Source organism: Myotis davidii, unplaced genomic scaffold (genome assembly GCF_000327345.1).
Source record: "Myotis davidii unplaced genomic scaffold, ASM32734v1 scaffold637, whole genome shotgun sequence".
Classification (NCBI taxonomy): domain Eukaryota; kingdom Metazoa; phylum Chordata; class Mammalia; order Chiroptera; family Vespertilionidae; genus Myotis; species Myotis davidii.
The window spans coordinates 24,418-32,409 of record NW_006289494.1 but is presented as its reverse complement, the minus strand read 5'-3'; positions in this window follow the sequence as shown (position 1 = coordinate 32,409).

Below are 7,992 nucleotides of genomic sequence, written 5' to 3'. Positions count from 1 at the left end.
CTTGTGTTATCAACTGAATAGTGCCTCCCCCTCCCCTGCCCCATCCCCAGCATTCATACGTTGAAACCCTAACCCTCCAAATGACTGTTTTTTGAGACAAGGCCTTTAAGGCAATAATTAAGGCTAAATGAAGACCTAGGGTGGGACCCTAATCTGTTAGGGCTGTTGCCATTATAAGAAGAGGAAGGGACAACAGAGTGTGCACACTCTTGGACTTTCCAGCCTCGGAACTGTGAGAAATACATAAACATCTGCTATTTAAGCCTCCCAGTATATGGTATTTGTATGGCAGCTGGAGCTGAATGAGACACCACCATTTATTCCTCTTGCAGATGGCATGAGGGAGTAGGACCCAGGGATCTGAATGTTTGAAGTACCCAGATGACTCCAATGCAGGTAAGTCATGAATGTGTCTTGGTAAATACAGATAGTTCAATACTCTCATTTGACAGCTGAGAAAATAAGACCAGAGAGATGATGTCATTTGCTTAAACCTCCTGCCACCCTGACCACCAACCTGAGGTCCTGCTCCAACCCATCAAGACATCCTCTTGGTTAAAACCAATCAGGGGCTTCTCATTATTCCTAGGAGGAAATCTGAAACTTAAAAAAAAATTCAATACATTTTTTTTCAATTTATTTTTTTAACTTTTTATTTTGAAATAATTTCAGACTTACAGAATTTGTAAAAATAGTACAAATAATTCTTATATGTTTTCACCCTGCTTCCCCAAGTGATAACATCTTACAAAACCATAGTCCAACCATCAAAATCAGAAAATTAACATCAATGAATTAGTATTCTAGAGTATGCAGACTGTAGCTGAATATCATCAGTTTTCCCACTAATGTCACTTCTAAGGGTTAGGATCACATGTTTAAGTGGTCTTGTGTTTCCTTACATCTGGAAGGTTTCCTCAGTCTTTCTTGGTCTTTCATGATCTTGACATTTTTGAAAATTATGGGCCACTTGTTTTGTAGAACGACCCTTATTTTGAGGTTGTCTGGTGGTTTTTAGAGATTAATTCACATTAAGTATTTTTGGGGGGGCAAGAATACCAAAGAAATGATATTGAGTCCTGCTCATAGAACAATTTTTAGACCCATGCCTAAACTTCAGCGAATACACCCTATGGAAGGACTGTGAGTTTAGCTAATCACCACAACGTTCATAGCATTATGTATTGGCCAGCATTCCTTTTTAGTTTTTTTAATGCGTGTTGCCGCCTGGAAGGATTACTTAGACCAGGCAACCTGGATTACTTTTCTTTTCCCTGTCTGGGAAAACACTGGCCTCTGGGAGTCAATGGTAAGAGAGAATCATTGATTGGCTGCCTTGTGCATTCCCCTCGCCCCCTAGCCTGGGCCTGTTCCCTGATTGGGAATTGAACTTTAACCTCCTGGTTCATAGTTAACGCTCAATCTCTGAGCCACACTGGCCGGGCAATGCTTGTTGCTCTTAACAGTTTTTGTCAGGAACTAGGTAGGTTGGGGTGGGAGGCGAGGGGGGCAGCAGCCCTCACAAGTCATGTCAGTGAGGCATGGGATCTGGGTAGGAAGCTGCTGGCACTTCATAATCATGAAAGCAAGAAAATCATCCAAATATGAAACAAAAATTCCCTTCTACCCCTGCAACGCATATTTGAAAGTTATCTTATTTAACACAAATAACCTCCTGCCCCCACTTACCTGTAGTCTCCTGCCCCACTCCCCCCAAACAGGCACACATGCACATCCTCACACACTGCTGCCACAAAGATAGCAATTTCAGTCTTTCTTCTGTTTCCTTTTCAATTGCAAATAAATCGTCCAACTGAGTGTTGATGCAAAGGAGCAAGCATGAGCTTCCTGGCTGCTACTTTCTTATTCTCCTTTCACTCCCATAATCCCGCACTACATTCCCTCCTGTACATGGAAAGAAATGTGTGTACAGCCTCCCTAAGGTCTAGCCTCTGCTCGGCGTCACTCCACTCTCCATTCATTCTCTCTTCTCACTCACTCCCTGGTGCTCTCACCCATGAACCTCCCTGTACCCCTGCCCTTCCACCATGGGGCCTGGGCTGGAAGGAGAGAGAGACTTTGATGAACTTCGGAGCACACAGAGCACATTTGGGTTCTGCCAGAGCTTCCTCTGAAGGCTGGAAGCTTGGAACTTCTCCAAGACAATGGACAGAGGTTGGGCTAAGGTCAGTGAAACATCGTTTTTCATTTTCCTTGGTGGGGCTTCCACATCAGCACCCTGTCCTTCGCCTCCTCGCTAGGTGTTCATCTCGGCTGCCATTGCCGGGGAGCTCAAGCTGTAGAGGTCATAGAACCTTTCACTGGGTGGCATGGGGGCAACCAGATCTGAGTCCACTGCCACTGGGGGTTGCCAGGCATCCAGGCTGTTCCTGCTGCTGGACAGCAGCTGTTCAGAAGGCTGGCGGAGCTGTGTCAGGTGAAAGTACACGTGTTCCTCCGCACTGGAGGCTGAGGGGACCCCAAAGGTTGTCCGGCTTCCTTATTTAGCAGGATGACATGCCCTGAAGTGAAAGATGAGTATCTGCAGAATCCCATCATCTAAAATCCTGCTGAGAGGACCCCTCAAAGACCCTTCCACAGACAGACTGTCAATTAGCCACGATGCTGGGGTAAATGGCACTTCCCCAAAGTTAGGGGCCTGTGGGACACGCCGTGTGCTGAGAACCTTGAGCTATTGGTGCATTCATGTCAGTGGCTTACTGTTTCTAGTACCTCAGGGCCCCCTGCAACGGCAGACGGGAAGTTCAGGAGGAATTCAGAGTTGATTGCTAGGAAAAGAAGACAGCCTGTACATTGTCTGTGCATTTAAAGGTTTCGTTAGTTCACACATTACCGACTGGATGATATTGAGATAGTCCAAATGGAATAGAGAATTGAGGAAATGACCCACATTAGTCAGCTCAGAGAAAACACTTTTGCCCACTCAGCATGCTATTTCTTCGTAGTGAAAGTAACTGGGAACCTTGAATTTGATGGCCAATCTCCTCAGTTTACTTGGCGTTTGGAGATAGGGCTCATACTTCCACAACAAAACTTTCCAGAGGCATTTGTCCTGGAAGATATGGCTCTAGCTTGTCCCCTACTACCTCGGTCCCTTTACACTTCTAGGTTCCAATATATTCTGTGCTAGAAATATGGACACATGCATATTTGTGCTCTATCAAAAATTAGACTGTGCTTCATACCTGATTTTTCTCGGTGAGAGTAGTGGAGGTGTGCCTTGGAAAGCTTGCTGCTGGCCTTGGGTATCTAGGTGTTGGCAGTGTAAGCACCGCCTTTAGTAGTCTCAGTGTTTCCAGGCTGCTATAACAGAATCCCATAGACTGCCGGCTTATAAACAAAAACACTTATTTCTCACAGCTCTGGAGGCGATAGATGCTGGCATATTTGGTGTCTGGTGGGAGCCTGCTTTCTAGATGACCGTCTTGCTATAACCTCACATGGTGGGAGAGGCAAGATAACTCTCTAGTCTCCCCATGAGAAAGAGCACTGGTTCCATTGTGAGGGCTCTGCCTTCGTGACCTAATCACCTCTCAAAGGCCCCACTTCCTAATATCCTCATCTTGAGGATTAGGATTTCAACATAGGATTTTTTTTTTGGGGGGGGGAACATAAACATTCAGTGAGAATTGCTATTTAAATAGAGCTTAGGACCATGTTAGGTTGGAAATAGCTGCTTCAATTCTGCAGTCATATGCAAGAATGAGAGAGTCAGAATCATTGCGCCCATCCTCCCTCTTTCCTGGGAATGGGAGCCACAATCACAGTTTCCCTTTCTTTCCTGTTCGGCAAGCCGCTGAGGGCAAGATGGTGGTCCTGATACTACCGCACATATCCTCAACCCACCTGCCTTTTTGGTGTGTATTTCACAATTTCATAGCCACTGTTAGGACCAGAAATACGTTTTTCTTGCTAGTTTGAATTAGGCAGTTCTGGGAGTATGATGGCAGGACACTGTCCTCTCTGGTAATATGCTAGGGACATTGTAAGGTCTCAATGAATGTGTTGGATTGCACTGAACACAAGCACACACCATGGGCACTTAGATTGGCACAGCGTGTTTATTTTCTAAGTGCTTTCCTAACCTGTCATTGTACACGTGCTAACTCATAGCACCTTTGAGTGACATGATCAAGGTGTCTCTTCTTCCAAGAATGGAAGACTTTATCTGAAGGAATTGATTGGTTTCACTGTGAAAGCCACTAACTGTGAGATTTCATGGAAGAGTGGGGAACTCCCTACACACAGTAGGAGGACGGCTGTAGCTTTACTCGCTGTATCTGGAAGTGACTAGAATGCATCACACATAATCAATTTCTGAGCAAAAGGTGATGCAGAACAATCAGGCTGGCTCTGAGTGGAGTAGCTCATGTGAAAGCAGACAATCGAGAGAGAGAGAGAGAGAGAGAGGGAGAGAGAGAGAGAGAGAGACTGAAGTGAACAAGGTGTGTATTAAACACATCTGGGTTCTAGGAACCTTTCTACACAGCATTTTCATCATCAGGCTGGGGGGATTTGGGCTGAGTCACGCTACTCCTAGGTAAAGGGTGAGTTATTAATAATTCCATGTCAATCTGGAGAGAGGCACAATTGATTGGGACTTCTTGGAGGTCAACCCTACAGTTAATTTTGCACAATCATTACTGGGAGACAAGCCAAACCCAGTAACAATTCCCAGTTCAAGACAGCCCCACACCACTCCTTTTTAGTGTCCCCCCTTGTGCTGGGTCACTCTTAGAATCGGTGAATCAGTGACCACCACCACCATGCTCTACAATGATCTTTTTGCTCTATTTACTGGATCATATATGCATCTAATTACCCATCCCTCTGCCCATCCATCAATTGAGTTTAGTTTTGGATGCATTTCAAAATAAGTTCAAAACAAATTTAGATATATGTCTGATAAAAGAGTAGATAAAGGAATGTTTCTTAATTCTAATAAAGTAAGTTTTGGGATCATCTTGTCATTGCTCATTTTTTCATTTAATTAGAATATGCACCAAGAATATGGGTTATAAGATTTCTACTTTGGGGAGATTTTCTTTGTGACTGAGCATATGGTCAAGTTTTGTAATATGGATACAAAAGAAAAGTTGTATTCTCTGCTTGTAGAAAGCAGATTTCTCTATACTTCTTAAACTGTTCTTGTTGATAATATTATTCAAATCCTCTATATTATTATTGATTTTTCTACTTGACTTGTCAAATTCTGAAAGATGTATGTTACAATCTCTTGTTATAATTTTTAAAAGTTGTTCCTGTATTTCCATTAAGTTTATCTTTTCTCTTTGAGATCTTCTTCTAAACCATTCATATTATTGATTTCTTGGCACTATCATTATCCACTTTAGGGTAGCTTCAGATAAAAGGAATCTTTGCTCTCCCCCTTATTTTTCCCTCTTTGGGGAAGTATGAAAACAATATGCTTTTGCCATAAGAGTTGAAGGATATAGTGGCCCAATTGATTTTTTAAACCTTTTATCTTTTCCCTTGGGATTTTCATCTCATTGTGTTTTGTTTTGGGTTATCTTTTGATCTTTTGGACCATTCAATTGGTTCTTAGACATGATTATCTTCTTTTTCAAATTATATAATGAATTTTAAAATAAAGATATCAAGTATGTTAGTCTAAATACCATAGACTAGGTAGCTTAAACAACAGGAATTTATTTTCTTACCATTTCTGGAGGCCAGAAGTCCAGGATCAAGGTACCAGCCTGGTTGGTTTCTGGTGAGAACACTTTTCCTGGCTGCCTTCTCTCTTTATAGTAGGACTTCAACATATAAATTTTGGGGAAGGACACAATTCAGTTAATAACACTGAGGTATTTTCTCTTTTAATCTCCCAGAACCTGCTTTAAATGTTCTACTTAAATCTCCTTAGGGGTTCATATGAGTCATCTATTAAAAGTTATCTTTTTGCCCTTCCCTAGTTCTCCTCCAATGGGAGTCCCTCTATCCAGATGTTCCTCCATCTAACCTTCCTCCCTGCTCCTCTCTCTCCCTTTCTCAGGTTAGGGTCTTCTTAAATAGTCAAAAGCGTATATATTTTTTGAACTACTCACTGTGGTTGTTTCTTCAGCCCTTGCACTGGTCAGGATGTTGAGGTGTTCTGGGTGGCACCAAGCTGGTATACCCACAGAGAACAAACTGCAACATGGCTAAGTCTCTCTGAGAGTGATGCCAGTGACAGTCCTCCCCAGCCAAGGACATGGCACAATTTTAACTCAGCTCTCCTGGGGTCATCAGGAATGGGCAGGTCCTCTAGAACCCGTGCTACAAATGGGCAGGTGGAGAACTTCCCTGAAATAACCCCAGGCTCTGACAGCTGAGTAAGGCATCACCCCTACTTCAAGTTGCTGCACACCCCTCTGGTTAGCCATGGCTTTCAGGCCTCCATGGACGCTGAGGAGAAGAGAATCCATACCACTCTCTCTTTCAGAATTCTGGGAAAACCCTGGCCTCAATGCACCCCCCAGACTCTTCCAGTTTGCCTGGTGTTTTTGGCTCCTGGAGTGTTAAGGTGGAGAGGGGATCTGAGACATGCACTCAAACCACCATCTTCCTCCAATTTTCTCAAGCTCATGCTCTCAGCATAATGAGCATTCTGTCATGACAAGTTAATTTCTGTGTGAATGTGTTTTGCGTCATACTTCTATTAGGTGTGGAGAGGACACATTCTAGCTTCTGTCAATAGAGTTAGGAGATGTATAATATTGGGGTGAGGCAGATGTCCTGAAAGTTGTGTAAAGAATCACGGTCACCTGCATTATTAAACCTCAAGGCATTTTGGGGTACAGAGGGTCTCTGAACAAGGAGAAGGGTCTCTGAATAGTTGTAAGAATCACCTAGATGACTTTCAGGAACATTTGGGAAGCCAGGGACATTTTTGGACCAAGGTGGCCAGGGCTTGGCTCAGCCCGTCTGGATGTAGAGTCATCTGGGGGTAGAATGGTCAAGGTAGCCTCAGTCCCCAGAGATACAGGATATGTAGGAAATGGCTCCTGCTGGGTGAGGTGGGGCCAGTTCTGGACTAGCAGGTGACATTGAGAGGGAACCAGCATTTCTCTGTGGTGTGTAGATGGCACCTTCTCCAAGGAGCCTGTAGGGGGCAGGAGGGAGCTAAAATTCGGAGAAGGGATGCTTTTGTAATTTAGTCTTTTGAGGGTGCCATTTTGTAATTCTCACAAATGTGACATATGCTAGCAACGACTCACTGCTGCAATCTTGGATAGAATTAGACCATAAAACTAGTAAAAGTTATTTTTCTGCATCACCGGCAGTATCTCAGCAGAGTTCTATAATGCTATTTATTATTACCTGTTGGGTGGTCTTGGACAAAGAACGGTGATTGACTTTAAGAAAGCAGCCTCATACCTTTGTCATGCACTTAGGCTTCATTGGTACGCCCAGTTCTAGTCCATGTGAGATGACAATGATCGTAGGTGCTCAGTCGATACTTACTGAATGAACACAGGCACCAAGACATAAATGAGTGCTGAAAAAACTCTGAACCCGCTCTCTTTAGAATATTAAGAGTGCTGATGCCTCTGTCTACCCTGCTCACCTAATCTCAGTGCCAAAGTACAATAACAGTGTCTGAATAGTCCAGAAGGCAAAAGCTTTCACCGGAGGGCTATGTTACAGCAATGAGCGTATGGTTTTCAAAGCTGGGGCATTTTACAGATAGAAATGGAAAGTATAAAACTCCTACTTTTCGTTAGGAATTTATATCCTGGATTTTAGCTTAAATAAATAAATAATAAAGATAAATTTGTGGTTCAAATGATGCCTTGTCTATATCGCTGCAGTTTCCAAATGTGTTGTAATTGAATTGCAGGAATTACTGCGAACAGATGCTAACTCATACACTACATATACCCTACAGTGAGAAAAATGACAGACTTCGCTCCACTTGCCCAAAATTCATTTAAATTTTAAATTGCCTTAATTGTTGCATATTTTTCA